At 42.2% G+C, this 17,815-nt stretch overlaps 1 protein-coding gene and 1 long non-coding RNA gene across 8 annotated transcripts in view; one reads left to right on the forward strand and one right to left on the reverse strand.

Annotated features, from left to right (window-relative positions):
• LOC105675445 (serine/threonine-protein phosphatase 4 regulatory subunit 1) overlaps positions 1-17,815 on the reverse strand; it is a 123,387-nt gene that overhangs the window by 59,950 nt on the left and 45,622 nt on the right. The window contains exon 1 of one of the 7 annotated variants that reach the window (XM_067355612.1): positions 15,745-16,606. The exons of the other annotated variants lie outside the window; for them this stretch is intronic. The gene's annotated coding sequence lies outside the window, so the exon portion shown is untranslated. Of the gene's footprint in view, positions 1-15,744; positions 16,607-17,815 lie in introns of those variants that run through there. 7 annotated transcript variants of the gene reach the window in all.
• LOC137000043 (uncharacterized) lies at positions 3,039-4,946 on the forward strand. Its single transcript, XR_010890352.1, has 2 exons — positions 3,039-3,463; positions 4,226-4,946. It is a non-coding gene; the product is annotated as an uncharacterized lncRNA (long non-coding RNA).

Consider the following 17,815-nt stretch of genomic DNA (forward strand, 5'->3'; position numbering starts at 1 on the left):
GGAAGAGGGGGTGGGCACGGCAGAGGGATCTTTGGAGGCCCCGCAAGAGGTAAAGAGTCCCGAAGATGGGCCTTGCCCGCCGCGCGCGGTAGTGTCGGTGGTGATACAGGAGGGTAGGGTGAACGAGCGAAAGAGACGCGGCAAGGAGAGGCCGGTAGTGCGGCGCGAGGGGAAAGGGGGGGAAAAAGGGGGCGGGTGTCGTGGAATGCGGCCGTGGTCCCGGTATATACGCGCGCCGGTCCCGGCCTATGCCAGGGTATTTGTGTATTTATGTGGAACACCGGAGAACCCCGCCGATGAGAGAAAGAAAGAAAACGAGAGAGAGAGAGAGGGGGGAGGGGGAGGGGGAGAGAGCGCAAAGAGAGCGAGAGAGGGGCCTTCTCCCGTGAAAGGGAAGGACGAGGACGGAGGGAAGAGCCAATGGCCAGCCAAGGTGTGCTGCCCTTTCGTTACGAGGGAGCGAGTAGGTAGGTAGGTAGGTACACTCGAGAGAGCATCCGACTATGCAGCAAGAACACCAGGAAACAAACGACAGCCACCCCACCATCATCACCACCACACCGCCACACCGCCCATCGGACGTTTCTCTCCATCTAGCGCTTCCTTCTCTTTTTCTCGCGCCGCGCCAGTCACGCTGGTCTCTCCTCTCCTCTCCTCTCCTCTCCGCTCCTCTCTCTCTCTCTCTCTCTCTCTCTCTCTCTCTCTCCCGCGTTCTCGCTCCGTTCTTCGAAATTCCACCGCGGAGTACCGCGTCCCTGAGACTGCTTCCTTTTGGAAGTCTTGGAGACACCGCGAGGTCAAAACACGCGCTAGACTGTTGGAATTTCTGCGTAAGTAGTCGCTGGGATCTCCGGGATCAATCGTTTCGCTGGCGATGTTTTCTCTCGGCGTGAGCGGATTACAGGTGGGTGAACTTATTATAGCTTCAAATAACTGAAGCGGAAGATATCTCAATACTGAATTTTTTCTATTTCAGGAAAAAATGTTCTATCATTTAATTTCATACATAAAATCAATCCTCAAAGTTAATATAAAATTTAAATAAAAATACTTCGATGTACCTGCATAGAATAAAGTTCGGACAAAAATAACTCAATAGTTTTGTTTACATCGCTGATAAACGGTGCAGCTAATATTCCGGAGGAAACAACATTTATATATAGATCAAAAGATCTTGAAATGAAATCCGATGCAACGTCATCGCACAGAAATATAGTAACATTGTATATGTGAATTTTAATTTAAAAAGTGTAGAATTTTGTTTTGGAGAAAAGCCTTCTAAATAGATATTTTTTGGGACGTATAATTGGTAGTTCATTGCTAATTGCTCGTCGACTTAATTGTTGAATCTATGTGGAATGGCAGCAACCCCTTTCGGTCAAACGAATAACGAACGCGATCGAATTGTGCTTAAAATTGGATAAATCCTCGGAAAGTGGTATTTTTATCGAAAACCAAGTCTTCCATTCTTTTCTTCCTTTCACTCTCTTCTCTCTCTCTTTCTCTTATCTTTCTCTCGTTACTCAGAACGACGAGCGTAACGCGAGCAACCGGTACGTGAGAGAATGCCGTCAATGCGACGGCGGTGATTTCGGAAGGGAGCGAATGAGCCGCGCGTGGAGGGCGGGGAAGGGGGAGATAGGCGCGAGCGGGAAGGGAAATGTCTGGCGCGGGACCCTATCGCGGATACTGTACGCGTCGAGGAGTACGAATCCCGAATACCGCGCCGCGAACCAGTCTCGGAGAGACTGCAACGCCGGTATTCGAACCACGTGGCTTCGTCCGCCGTCCGCAGCGACTGCGACCCGTCTCGGTCGCTCGATCTCGTGATCGCGTTGACAGAAGGCAGGGTCACAACCACGTACCTCGACGACGATGGGAGCACGCACTTGCTTCGTGCGCGTAATGCGCGATCCGGGGGAGAGCTGGTTTCTGCACGAGACCGCGTTCTTTCGCGAATACGCACCGTCGCATGCCTTTCTAATTACCTTAATAGCGTAAATAGTTCCCCCGAGAGATAAACACGCGTTAATATCGAAACACGAGACGCCGATAAACGATGATTACGATATATTAAAATGACGCTAATACACTTTCAATTCGTAAGATTGCTGCAGAGAACTGGTTCTTTCTTTATCTTCTATGTAATTTAGTTTCTCGTAAGTGACGTCAAGTTGGAGTAAATATATAATTTACGATTAGTTAAGATATTCGGGTGTGTGTGTGTGTGCGCGCGCGCGCGCGCGTGTGTGTGTGTGTGTGAAGATAGAGGAATTCCTTAATCTTATCATAGAATATCTACATGTTATCTTATTGATTTAAAATTAATTTGATCTGCCAAGAATCGGGAGATACGGGATTTTTCAATGCGCGGCACTCTCGAATGAGAAAGGAGGAAAATATTTCGACAGGACATTCCTCGCGCGACGCAGTCTCGTCCGCGATGTGAGAGATTCCGATATGTCGTCGGTGGATGCGCGTTTACCGCGGGAGGAAGAAGGAAGCGGTAAGAATCTTCTCCTTGTCTCGCACAACCTCGCTCGCTCGCATGTAAGTCGTATACGAAAAGACACAGAGGTCGCGCCGTCTCTATCTCCTCGAGAGGCTTACGGCGCGCAGCGTCTCGGGCGGTCCATCGGCGACGGTGGCCCTCTCCACTCCGTGACACTTGAGCTTTCGGTGGAGGGACATATAGCGTGCGTATATACGGACGCATATATATATACACACACGCGTACGCGCGAGTATGTACGGCGCGGCGGCGCGAGAAACAGCGAGAGAGGGCAAGTAAGGAAAGAGTGAGAGAGGCGTCGTGCGCGCCGTGGGAACCGAGGAAAACGTTTCCCGCATACCACCCCCCTTGCTCCTTCACGTTCAACTTGGCTCACTCATTCTCTCTCTCTCTCTCTCTCTCTCTCTCTCTCTCTCTCTCTCTCTCTCTCTCTCTCTCTCTCTCCGTCTCTCTCGCCTCCTTCGCCACCAATGACGCGCGTGGGGCAGATACACGCATACGTACGAGGATGCGGGCGAATGTGTGCGTCTGTGTTCACAAGGAGATACGCGAGCGAGAACGAACGTAAAGACCACGTGACCGGCCCGTAACTTTCACAGACGCGCGCGACTCGTTTCGTCTCGCTCCCCTCGCGCCCATCCCGCTCCTCTTCCCTCTCGGCCTACTCCGCCCTCCCGCACACCCCGCCCCGTCTCTCCCGCTTCCTCTTATACTTATTCGAACGACGCAGTTGCTCCCGCGGTAGGTACGCGCAACTGCGTCGTAGGCCTCTCCGCCGAGAACGAGATCTGCGTACGGTGCCCGCTTCCTTATTCGACGCGCACCGCGCCGAAGAGGATCGTTTCGGTCGCTCTTCTCTCCCGCGAATGTCTGAATGCTTCGTCTTCTCGTGCGGACGTGACACGTCGGAAGACGTCAATGAACGTAGAAGCCCTTCTCGTTGTCCGCACGGTACGATAACCGAGTGATGATCGGCGGACAAATAGCATTCGCGAACCTCGAATCACGTTTAAACCGTTTAACCCTCTTTCCCGACAAATAATCCAATTTGCACCTTATCACCAAGTTGCCGCGTAACAAATGTTGAAAAATAATTATCTAAATCTTCATACGCGACAGATAGGGATAAATGTAAACCGCGTCGGATCGATGCGGTTGATCGGAGCGTCGGCGTTGTGCACGCGCGTTTTGCAATAGGAAAACAAATCGGAAATGTACCGTTAGAGAGAAGTTTTAAAACTCATGCATAAATAAGATAACATTGGTTGCAGAACTCACCGCGTGTTGCGAGGCGTACAGCCGCAGATAAATTACGCATGTTGAGACTTACCTAGAACAAAAACAACAACAATGTCATAAGAAACACAATAGTGAAATATTTATTAAGCAAAAAGTGTTATTTAAAATTTCAATATGCCGCGTGTCTCACACAATATTAATTGAATACTTTATGTATATATATATATATATATATATATATATATATAATTTTTTAATACAATTTAAAAAAAAAAATTTTTTTTTTACTTACATTTTATTTCATTAATATTTGCGATACAATTTTAGCGCTCCAAAGTCACTTAACGCTTTTGCGTAAAAAAATAATAAAAGTGGAAGAGAAACAGTTCATGCAAAATTAAATTTCACTTTGTATCTTTTTTTTAAACGTATTTTTTATCCTAATAAGCTTGTAGAGTTTTCTCTCTTTTCAAGGAAAGGAAGACGAGGGATGACGACGTTCTAAAACGAAGGGAGAGACGAGACGAGAAGGCGAGAGAAAGAGAAAAGCGAAGACGCGAGATCCGAGAAGCAGCAAAGGAAGAAAGAGAATAAACGAGAGGAATCGCGGGGAGGGAGTCGGAGAAGGCCGCGGTCCGGATGAAAGGGGACTGAGGGAGGTCGCCGCCCTTCCAGGAACCCTTATAAACTTGGACCCGATCTTCGGGCCTTTTTCTCCCTGTTCCTACTACACGCTCGCTCGCGCGGCGCAATCCACTAGAGTGATCCCTGTGCGGGCACGAACGGACGCGCACGCAAACACGGCCGCAAGCAAGCGGCCGTGTGTGCGCGTATTCTCCTCTCGTCGCTTTTTCATAGATCTCGAGATTTTTCCGCCGATTAGCCGAGCTTTCGTGGTCCATCGCGTGGGAAGCCACGGCGATCAACATTCGCACGTACATATATCGTCGCGTACAACGCGCCGTTTTTAAAAAAATATTTACGCTTTTTTTTCAGAAGTGCTACAAATCTAAAAACTCGTGGAAACCAAATAAAACGGAGGGAATCAAAAAAGTTTTAAAATATCATAGAAATAAGTTGAATTAATTTTTAGCAATGTGTAGCTATATGTTTTATTGTATGGAAGCCGCCGTTAAACATTATATTTGTAAGAAAATATGTTAATAAAAAGTAATAATAAAGCTATTTCTTCAGATCTATAATTGACATTTTACTTTCCGTTTGCTCATCGATTTTTAGTTGATTTCTAGTTCATTAATCTCAGCGAAAAAAATTTATTAGTCGATAAAACTGGGACAAATCTAAGAATATGTAACTTTCATCTATCTGTAACTGTTGACTTGAGTCTACATTAAATGCCTTTTTGTAGCAAATAATGATTTTCTTGATAAAAAAATTTAAACTCACGAGTTGTATATATAAACATATATTTCTATTTCTTTTTTAGTGTTTGTGCAAATAATTAACATCGTAATCTAATCGGATAAATGGCAAAAAACATATGCTAAAAGCTTATGCTATCTTCCTAAAAAAATTGATTCTTGCAACGCATACTTCGCGATGATTACAACGCAGGATGAGAATAGAGAATATTTTCCGACGCCTATAAATAACGTATACTAGATATACTAGAATAACGCTTTTGTAAGATATTTAGGGGGAAAAATTACATCTCCAATAACAGTGGATGTTCCATCGTTGACGCAAGCACTGTGGGGTTAATCGTTTGACGCGAGCGCGCGTAGGAGGATCTTTTCTCGAAGCGGATTTCTCGGGTCCGCTCGCGCGCCGGCGTGCCGCGCGGCGTTAAGAACGCGGAGTTAAGAACGCGAGGAAAACACCTACTGCTCGACGACGACGCTCGGCGCTGCGTGCGCCCCCGGGGGCGGACGAGAGAGCAGCGAGTAAAGTAATCACCGGCAAAATTGGTTGACGAGATAGTCAGATTGGCCGCTGGCCACTTGGCTGCTCGATTGTCCAGACACGCCTCCGGCGAAATGAAATTTGATTTTGTCGGGCAATTTCGCGCCCAAATCAACCACCCTCCGACTCCTCCAACCTTCCTCCCGCCCAGAGAAGCGGCCGTCGGGCCCATACCGTACCGGAACCAAGGGGGGTCAGAAGCGCGATGAGAGGCAGAGGGAACGACAGAGAGAGTCGTATCCCGTAACCTCGTTAAGAGCCGCACTCTCGCGGTATTGGCCTCATTGAGCGTTCGGGAGCATCTTTCCGAGCGTCGAGTGCACCCTTAAGAGTTCAAAGGGTGGGTAGCGAGGGTTAGGTTAGGTTCTCTTTACGCATGGGGGTGAAAGGTGGAGAAAGTGGCGGGCGAACATGGCGCATAAAGAGTCTCGCATCTGGAAAACTGTCGCAGCCATCGAGCGATAGAATACACGCGAACGGTGAAAGATATTTAACATATTTAAACTTTCGTGAAAATTTATACTTTTATATTTCTAAAGAAGCAAAAATGTGAAAGAATATAATAAAACAAAAGTGTATTTGCAGAATTTCTGATACCATTAACGATTACTTTCTTTAAAAAAAAGCGCGAACAAATTTTAAGATTTAAGAGAATGTTTTATATCACTCGAAAAAAATTGAAGAACAATGCTCTAAATATACGCATTTGACGAATAAAACCGCGAAACATTTTGCCAAATCGCCTGCGCCAAAAATCGAATGATGCGTGAGAGACAAAGAGGGTTTTCCGCCTCTTCGCGCTTTTCCATCCCCATTCGCGAATGTACGTTTCGGACGTGTGTTTCTCGATTAGGCGCCGGAGACTGCTGAAAATTCGATTACACGAAGAGGCGCGAGTGCGCTTTAAGGGGGTGGCGGCCCAGGCATTGTGCCGTGCGTTTGGATAATTCAATTTCTTTAAAGTAATTACTTGTTGCTTCCACTGTGAAAGTTTGTTTCCATTTCAAAGCACGAGTGACGCGCCGATAACTCGCTTCCTTACTAGTATAGCTTCATATCAAATTTTCTCTTTTTCTTACAATAAAATTAGTAAAAAATTTATTATAAATATAAGAACCAACTTTAATTGTTGCTAAATTATTTTGTATTAATTATCAACATTTTTTGGAGCAATTGCATTCCTGAATGATGACAAAATGTAGCTGTTAGCAATATCTATATCTATTATGAGATCTATCATTCACGGAATTGTTCACAATAGTGATAAGCTAATTTTAAGAATAACATAAACTATAAATTTTAAATATTTTTAAATTATATTGATCATATTTCAAGCTAATTGTAGCCGCACAATGCTATGTGTCTCCCAATTATATTTATTTTTAGTTTAATTATTATATTTTAATAATTATTTATTTATAAAAATATTAGCAATTTAGAAGTATTTTATTTTATTATTTGCATGTAATTTTATAGTTTACGATATTGAAACATTGCGAGAGAAAGGAGCAAAGGCCGTACAGCATAGAGTCGCGCGGTCGCCATTAATACGCTGCGCTAGTATAAGACGCCCCAAATACCAAAATAAGATAAAAAAGATCATCCATAAAGATCAGGCTGAAATTAGAATAATTTGTATGCATACATTTATAGAGATGGTTTATAACTTCGTGATTATTACTGAAGTCGCTTAATCACCGATTGTATTCCAACAATCTAATTACCGTAGTGTTGCGCAGAAATATAATACCGCTATAAAACGTACAACGTATTGTATGCAAATCATGTTTACCTAAAGCAAGATGTTAATAAAGACAAAGTTAATAGAAATAAAATTTCTTCAAATCAATATTTCGCAGTTTAACTCCACATTTCAAATTTATTAGATTAGAAATATGTAAATATCTCGAAATTGAACTTATGCCACTTTTTAAAACAAGCGTATGTTTTGTAATTTTCCTTCCGTTTTTCAAATACGTTTCTTTCACAAACTATCGCTTTATTCATATTTCCCTTTTAACATAAAATTTTTGATTGCTCGTCGCGTGCGATCTTTCGGGTATTTCTGGAGGAACTTTGTTATGCCGATACGATAATCGTATCGGCATCCCTATCGATGGTATCTTTGGTAGCAAAAACATGGAGAATGACGACGACCGAGCAACGGTGGAAAGCAGAAAGCGAGCAGGAAACGAGCCCTCGTGATCTCGGTTGCCTATTTTTGGCCAGACTTCGTAGAATCGTACAATTTCTCAGCCGAGTTTATGGCGCCGCCATCGCTCGTTCCATCGTTGCTCGATAACGCCGAATGATGGCTGATAACGTAACGATATTACGAGCAGGCGCGAATAATTTTTCACGGAAACTTTCTCCAAAATTTAAACTGCACGAAATTAACTGAAAAATTTAAGATCGAAAAATTTTAATACCCCTTTCATTATGCTAAGTAAGTTAAACTAGAGATCAATTTCAATTTCTCATTTTTCAAATATCTTTCTAATTCTTGAAAGATTTTATAATTTTATAAAGACCTAATAATAAAAAGAAGCAGCCAGTGAAAACTGTATAAATGTATTCCATATCTAAAGGCAAGTTCGGTTTATCGATTGGATAAAAAATTTTTTAACATATCAAGATATGAAACATGGTGATATATCATTCGTAAATAACATATAAATACTTTTAAAATATTTTTAAAACGGCAAAATGTGTGTGCGATATGAATCAATGCTGCATCATTTGTGAATAACGAAACGGTGAAAATATGCGGTAAAAATGTTTGATTAATGACTCATGATTTACCCAGTCGCGCAAATTTGTTTTAATTATACTAAAACTTCTTTTTTTTTCTCGAACTAATTAAGAAATAATTCATCGATTGCACTTAAAATATGCATTAAAGTACAACACTTTGGATGAACAAAAACGACGAATAAAATAGACATTCAAATAGACACAAAGTCATTCGAACAAATTACACAGTTAACGCAATAAATACATAATCCAACAATCACGCTACAACTACAACTATAGCGACAAAATTTACTGATGCATCAACATGTAGGTAATTTACGCGCTTCATATCGATTTTAACCTTTGTTAATTTTGTTCAATCAAACAGCTATTTTCCCTATGGAGTTGCGACACAAAATTCTTTAAAAATTTCAGAGAAAGAAATGCAAGGAAAAAATGTTCATTAAGTTGAATGATTACTATGCATTTGGGGAGGAGGGGCTGGGTCGACGAACCCTTGTTTCTGAATCGCGGCGCCATAGCGACCCCTAAATCACGACTGGCCAGAACGTGGACGTGGGGCTATCGGTACTCTATCTTTCGTATAGAGTACATACGCAGGTGGGCCGCGTATTTTGCGCACACGTACGTAGTACGTACGCACGATTGCGTGCCTGGCACGAAGCGCGAGAGTGCAAGCCACGCGTGCCCTATGCGGGAGTCACGCATCAAAACAAACCCTCTCCCTTCTTGCCCGCCCCTCGCATAATCGTCAGAATTTCTTGATCGCTCCGATGAATTTATGGTATTTGAAAGAATATTAATCCGTTTAATAAGAAATATTGATGAAGTATTGATATTTTTATAATATAAAATATTATTCTGCAATGTAGTTATCGATTACGGCGATATAAGTTTCGGGAAAACCGAAATGGAAAAAAAGAAAATAAAAAATAGAGAAAGTAATATTGCATTCTAAAAAATGACATCTATGAGAAAATAATTATGCGTTTTTAATGATAAAATCTGGAGTCATAAAAATAATATCGCTTTCAATAATATTTCGGATAATAAAACTCATATTTTTGCAAACACTAATTCTAAAATTTGCTAATAATTAAATAATAAAATATCAAGTAAAAATTCTGAGAGCAAAAATAAAATCTACCGGAATCGCAATCCTTTTCCGAGTCCAATGTTTTATTCGCAGGGCAATCACCCTAAGCCTACACACGCACGTGGAAAATGACAGGACAATAATCATGATTGGAATGCACATTACGAATCAACTGCGTCGAGATAATTGTGGTATTAGTAATGAGAGCCAAATGCGATCTCCGCTTATTCGAACACGCGCTACGCTTGGTCGATCGCTGGCTCGCACGATGCCAATGCAATTAAACGATTGGCATCGAGATTCTCGTTAGTAACAGCGACTAAATGATTTTTGGAATCGTTCAGCTCGTTATTATCAAATTGACGTATTCCATAATACAATGTGCGTGGAAACGCAAACCGCAGATGTAAGGCGTAAAAGGTAGAGCTTATTTCGTCCCGACAAATCTTGCGCATAAAAATGCTTAAAATCTTGCGTCCAATGCAATAAATGTGACAATATATTACGTATTTTATATCTTAAAGCGTGTCGCACTTTTACACCGGATGTTCCGAAGTACCAAATATCTTTTCAACCGCAAATATAGAGTGCGCACCAAGTAAAATGGTTGTTTCAATATTGGAGCACTACAAGATAATTCAATATTAGCAATTAAATTTTGACAATTTAAATCTAAAAAATAGAAAACAGTTTTAGTAAGTTTTAATACAGGTTTCTCTTTTGGCAGAAACTTAATTTTACATTTTATTAAAAATATATTCAACATTTAAAATCGAAAACTAGTAACAAATATCAAAATCTATGATTTTGAGATTTGCATCAGATTGTGTTACTGTAATATTTTTAATAATTTTTAAAGTGTTAAAACTAAAATGCTGACAATAATTGCTGCTTAAAGACAATCATAAGAGACAAAATCAACTATATTTGCTAGTAGAAAAAATTTTACTTGTCTAAGAAAATTGTCAGTTTGTAGTCGAAAAGACATTCGGTACTTGTCAAGCATCTTGCGTATTCCGCGTTACATTTCGCTCAAATCTAGTGACTTAAATACGATAATGAAACGTTTGCCTGATCGAAGAAATCGCGATAGAGTCGTTAGAGGCGATAGGGCGGCCTGTTCGATGGCATATTACAATTTTAGTCCCTCCGCCGGGTGCTAATTTACTTTAGCCGCATCGACTTTTCCGCGAAAGCATCCATCAAGTTCCATTACAGTTTCCGACGTCCACCGCTCTCGGACACACCCCTTTCGCATTCTCCCTTAAGCACATAATATCGTTACCCTTCCCCGCGCGTCCGACAACGGGTTACTAGAGAGTTACCCAAGAATGAAGCGACCAGTTCCGGTCGAACGGCGTCTGGAGAAATTCGCCGCTATTGTAAGATTGCGATTTTATTTTATTATACATATGTACATCGCGGATTAAATCACATGTGTATAGATTATGACCGCTATTAAATTAATCGGAGATAAACGTAGTTAAGTAACGTTGTCGCTATTATCTCCCATTTGATCTAATAGATGAGCAAGCATATTCATTACTATACGCATATCATTTTTACGATGTAATTCGATTTTTCTATTGTGCAAATTTTGAATATTTACAAGTTCATTATTGTAATATTAAATATATAGAGTCCAAATTTTGCCATATTTTTATTATAAATTTAAATTTATTATCCGTTATGTTAAATATTGGGCATTTTTAACACCTTTAACAACTTTCTTTTGGAAAAAAAGAGTAAATATTTGACGATATAAAATTTTGTTATCAAGTAGATTTCTTTAAAATTTCGTAGTAAAATAAGTAGTCTCTTTATATTCTTGAAACTGTTAAATTATTACTACTTAAAAATGCCAGCTTACTAACAATTCGGAAGTTTCGAGACTTCGAGAAGCGTCTGGAACTTTGAAATAAAAATCGATAGAACTTCGCACGCTAACGGTCGCGTACCAGTTTTCTTTAAACCCTCCGACCGGTCGATGCACGTTGTAAAAACATGCACGTACGTGTTTGCAACATGTATACGCCAATCAAAAAAAGAGTCGCAAAATTTGCTTCGAATTCTGTCTGTAATTTAGAAGAAAAAATCAAGAATTTTGCAATATTATTCGATATTTTGCTATCATTTAAGTCGTCACATAATTCACTCAAAAACTATATTTCGTTGCAAGATATATCTAAATACATTTGGTATACTTGTAATAAATATTTTACAACTTGTTAAAAAAACTCTTAAAACACGTAAAAGATTAAAAACAAATAATTTAGTATTAAAAAAAGTAATATTATTTATAGAAAGTAATATAAATTTTCTATAATTTTTTTTGTTTGTGAATTCATTTCAAATGTGACAAAATCTTACGGCATAAGATATTTTTACTTCAAAACTTCGATATCTTGACGATATTATTCAAAATTACATCGCCCTTTCGGCTCTGTGCATTTTCTTTCACAGACCGGGTTTATTAAATAATATCTATTGAACAATTTTTAGTTTTATGCAATAATTATTGAAATTATAATGTAACGAAACAGTTGGGCACAAGATTTATAGAATAATCGGCTCGAAAATCGCGAATAATCGCTGACGCTTCTTGAAATCGCCGACATTTCAAGATCACTCACGTGTCTTCAACCGGGCCGCCATTTTGCCCGCTGCCGCCATGCCAAGCCCGGATCCCCACCGCGAACATCCGTCTCTCTTGCGAACATTTCGTTTCTGATGACGAGAGAAGCTTCCGGATTCGCGACTCGAGATAACGCGGGCGAATGAAAAATTCGCAAACCGATTTCGCAATCGCGAAACACGAGCAATGCTTACGGCGCCGTCGTTGCACGTAATTCTCCCGCGAAGGCTAGCATCGCGCCGCGGCGCAATGAATCTCGGCGTCACGCCGAGAGAGTGATTCGTTCTCACGTCGCGTCGCAACTCGATGAGTCACGGTCCGTTTTCGAGCACGTTATCGAGGTTCGAGCCGATTTTCGTGACTTGCCACGGCGACGACGGCTCGATTCAGTCTCGTCAAAACGTCAAAGCATTTCGGATGAAAAAGAAATTAAAAAGAATGTAAAAATATAAGTCTACGATTTCATTAAAGCGTATAATCTTTTCTAAATTGAATTTTTTAAAAACTTTTAAAGCAATTAGATGTTTGACAATCTACATAAATCGAACTTGTGTCACTGAAACATAAATTAAATTTAAGGATTTAAAATTAGATTGCAAACAATTAGAGTAGGATAAATTTATACAAGCGATTTATCATATCTACAATAAAGCTAAGAATGAAATTATAACAAAATTATCACTAAACTATCATTGAATTCGATAAATTTGCGAACCAGGACTCTTCTCATTCTAGAAAAACATTTTTTAATTCCTTTTATAAGGTACTATCAAAGGATTTCTATTTTATTTAACATGAAATCGACAAATCTTTTGCCACAACCAAATATTTTGCACCTAAACGTGATAGATGAATTGAATGGATGTAAATCGATTAAACGTCCAATATTTTATATTGAGAATATAATAGATATCTCATATCTTGACCTTCTCTACAAACGTTACGAAGCATTCTGCGGATTTCGGAACGAGTAGCGAGGGAGGTAGAGAAAAATAGACGGAGTAAGGGGAATAGAGATCGATGGTCCCCGTCCCATTCGTCAAGGAGAACTCCGTTATTTCGCAAACGCGACCTTACCTTCCTGGAACGCCTGAACCGCGTCCTTGGACGACGGAGGTCATCGGCTCGCAGAGGAACTCTTGTTCGTCCGCCGTTACCCCGCCGTCGTCGCTTCACCTTGGTGAACGTCGACGATCGATACAAACCGTCAAATCTCGCGTCCGCAGTCTCGCGGTGCTGGCAAGGACGACGACGGCGTCGGCATCGGCATCGGACCGGTGGCAGCTAGACGACGTGCGGTCAGAACGACCGATTTTCGAATACCATGCATACCGACAAGCGAGCCAGCAAGCCGGCGACAAGCTAGTAGACCGCTCTATTTAACTGTACCTTCTACAATTGTCTAGGTTCTCTAACCCCTTGCGATCCGAGCTCCATGCATGCTGCTTCGTTACTACCGGTTTGCATCCATTTCGCTCAATACTGTATCGTTTTTCTTCATCATAATGTTCAAAGTTTTACATAATGTAACATTTATGGAAATATATCAGCGTTTTGTTAAAATATTAATAAATAAAAAATACCATCATTTATTTAGCACAGAAATTATTGTGTCTTATACAACTCTTTCGCAAAAGATTAGATGGATTAGCGACAAAATTTCAAAAGTACAAGTAAATAGCAAAACCTTAATAAAGGATTTTAAAGGATTTTTCTAATTTCAAATAGACTTTAGCGGACTTCAGTTTGAAGATGAGTTTCAATGATGTATTTTATTAGAATAATTAATCTCTAACATCGAATTAACTCCGAGCAATTTTTTGAAATCTAAACTTTGCAAAATCATTTCAATTTAAAATGTAGAAATTTTTCTTTCAGAACTATGCATTTCCAACAAAACAAGTATGTGTCTACACTTTGATGAACGGAAAACAAAGAGAACATATACAAGAAGCGCATCTACCCAAATATCACAGAAGCGTAAAAAAACGTCTAAAAGACATAGCGATAATTTAAAACGTCTCAAAGACATCTTTGCGACATCTTTCGGACGTACGCGTCGTCTAGATAAAGGAGCCAGAGATCTATTAGCAAACGTCGCGTGAAACGGCGGCGGCGGCGGCCGCCTGCCTATTTTCACGACTGATCGAGAAGCGCGCGTTCGGTCGCGCGGTCGACCGACTCGTTACCTCGTGACATTTTTATCGGTCCGACAGCATTTTCGGACGCGCGGCGTCGCGCCGTGACGCGGCGGTGGACTACAATGAGTGTGTGACTCGCACGTTCGAAAATAGAGAGGCGCCGCTTGCCCGCTCGAAACCGTGCGCGCTTGAGGACGGCGGCGGCAACGACAACGACGGCGACGACGACGACGACGAAGACGCTTGTCGCGTTATCCGTCTTATCGGTCGGGCATTACGTAAGCGTCACCACGTCGCCCATGTCATTCGCGGTGGTAAGAGGCTTCGTGGGCGCGCGCGAAAAGAAAGAGAGAGAACGATCAGGAGAACGCGGAGGGCACTCGTAACATGATTTGCATGCCTTCGGAATTGCATATAAGTGTCTAGAAGAGTTTAAAATATTGAAATGGAATGAGAATGTCCTCCCGAATGGGAGTGTCGGACAGATCTGTGATCAATCATTCGGGATATCTCCAAATAAAAAAACAGTAAGAGGAAATCGCTATGCTCCAAGAGCGCAACAAAGAGTGCGGAATAGATAGCATTTGATCCTACTAGCAATTATATTAGATTTTCATGAACGCTTGATTCATGCAAATATTTGCAGTACCTACTACAAATTTTAAATTTTAAAGTAAAATGGCACATGTACTTAACAGTCGCTCTTTACATATTATATACCAAATACACTTTTAATTACACATTATTTTATGAAAATTTGATAATTATTGTATTACTGCAATATAATTTAGAGAACATTAAGAGCTGATTCTTTCAAAATCAATTAATTTTACTTAGGATTTTCTGCGTTTCTTCGTGAATTCTATCTTTCAAAATAAAATAGTAGTTGAATAGTAATTAAAATATAATTAGAGTATAACCTATTTTTAATTTGTAATTTTTCTGTTTTCCTTTGTTGAAAAAAATTCTTTTTCTTATTCCAAATCTTGAAAATATATTTATACCTTGTACAATTAAAATGCAAAACAACACAACGCAATTAAAAAGAACGAACTTAAAATTTCTGTAACGTCGCAGAAATCGGCGATATCTCATATTCTATTAAATTTGTACTTGAGTCCGCGATTTTTTAAGCTATGTAGAAGCTCCAGTTTCACATACGTTTCTCTTCGTCGACGGCGCTTGTCTGCGTCGTTGACGACGTTCGGGCACCGCGGGGTTTCGCGGCGTACCTACTGCGCAGATTCCGTATCACGCGGTCGCCTTACGCCGCGCGGAAAACTTCGCAATCCGCGGTCGTTCGCTTTCGCGCTCTTTTGTCGCGCAGAGTCCCGGCGGACTGTGTCGCGTTTCATGCAAATTTGATCGCCGATGCGCAAGCGAACCGCAGTTTCCTTTCTTTCGCGATCACATTTTCAGATAGGCCGCATTTTTTTCCTCTCACCTTTATATCGCCTTCTCCGCTTTGTCTCCCGCTTTCCGCCGCTTTCTCGTAGATGACGATTCCCTTGCTCCATACTTCATGAGTCAGTGCTGTCATCGTGCGTCACACTCTGATGCGATCACACTCCGCGTCGCGATTAACATCGTCTCACGCACGGCGCGTGTCCTCTAACTACGCGTATCACATCGCGAAATCGTAGTAATAGTCGAAACCGATAACCTCTTGTTTTCGCGGTGAAATGCGATTTCCTTCGACGGATGACAACAAAGTCCATCGATCGATCCATGCCGCGTGATTTTCCTCGTCTCTTTCGCGTCACCGAGCAATCCTCACTTGTTCCGCGATTTAACGAACGCAAACGAGCGATCGGCGAAAAGACGCAAAACGACATGCGGCTAATGCGCGATACGGGGACTGACTCGCGTGCGCAGATGCGAAGCACGCAGCCGACAGACGCAGTTCGAGTAGACTAGAGATCGGCTACGACGACGGCGACGGCGACGACGGGGACGACGACGACGGCAGTGGCGGCAGCGCTGGCACGCACACAATCTACCATGGCCTCTCTCGTATTACACACTGGGTGGCCCGGCTTAGCGCACTGCCGCGCGGTTAAAATGGCCGCGAGTGTGTATCTTGTTTTCTCTCTCTCTCTCCCTCTTTTCCGCCGCGCGCGTACACCTATCCTCGCTCGGGCCAACGACTCGTTACCGTCGCACGTCGTCATCTTCGTCGTTGCGCGTGTTCGCGGAACCACGTCGCGAACTGGCGCGGTACAAACGCGAGACATTAAAGAAAAGAGGAAAAAAAAAAAAAAAGAAGGCGTGCGCGAGACACCGTAGTACGCAACGAGTAAGTAGTAGACACGCGCGAGAAGCCGCGTGGGACTGCGCCGCGAGAGCGGACGCCGCGCGCGTCGACAGAACGGAGATGCGACACAAACGTGCCGCTAACGCCGCGACTGGCCATCGCCGGAACTACGAGAGTAAATAGCGGGCCGACGACGGTGGGCCGCGCGACGCGGCGAGAGGGGAGAGAGAGCGTTCTCGAGCCGCTCCGGCCGAACGAGGAACGCGAAAGGAGGCAGCGGGACGGAGGGGTAGGAGAGACATCTCGAGAGTGCGTCGGGCCAAGTGCGCGAGTGTCGTCACATCCGGTATTCGGGGTGGCGCTGTACCGGGACCGACGCGAGACGCGGTGTGCGTATGAATGCGTGTGCGTAACTTATACGTGCAAAGCGTTACACACGCATGTGTGCGTGCCGCGATAAAAGCGGCCGTGGTGCACACGTAACCGACGCCCGTGCGTGTCTACGGACTGCAGCGGGTAGGGTGGAGAGCAAGTACGGCGTAATACGGCGACAATGCGACGACTACCACGACGACGACGAAGACGAGTCCCGTGCGGACGAAAAGTTATGTTTTACGAAGCGCGAGATTTTTGCTGTAACGAGCGTTCCGTATCGGAAAACAGTTCGTTTCTCCTCCCCTTCGCTTATACTGTCCCATTTTGCTGTAAATCTTGCTTCATAACGAATAAAAAAAAAAAAAAAAAAAAACCGTGGTACTTACAATCAAGAGAACATTGACGGAATTCATTACCCCCGCGCGGAGCTTCGCTCCAAAGGCGTGTGTGAATGTGCGCACAAATATTACAATCACGTCTTTATAGAACTGCATGAATAAAAGGGATGCATCAGCGTTCTCTTCTGAATCACATATTGCAGAATTACTATATACTTGAAACTTTGAACGCGGTGCTTCATAAACTTTTGTATTTCCTTTTCGGAACGGTCGCGCTTGTCGAGTGCTCCGAAAAGGAAAGCTTGAAGATGCGGTTTCTTTCTCCAAGACAGATAAACAAAACTTTTTTTTCAGTCAAAAATCATTGATATTTATCGATAATTGAGTCGTTTCAGAAATTGTTGTAAGTTTATGATAAGGATATTTTTTAATAATTAGTATAATTGAATACTATTAGCAAAATTGAAAAATAAGTGCGCGAAAACCTAGCTCGATTATCACACCCAGTCATTTTGTTGTTCGAATTAACGTGGGTTATTGCCAATGAA

This window comes from Linepithema humile, chromosome 5, assembly GCF_040581485.1.
Source record: "Linepithema humile isolate Giens D197 chromosome 5, Lhum_UNIL_v1.0, whole genome shotgun sequence".
Lineage (NCBI taxonomy): Eukaryota > Metazoa > Arthropoda > Insecta > Hymenoptera > Formicidae > Linepithema > Linepithema humile.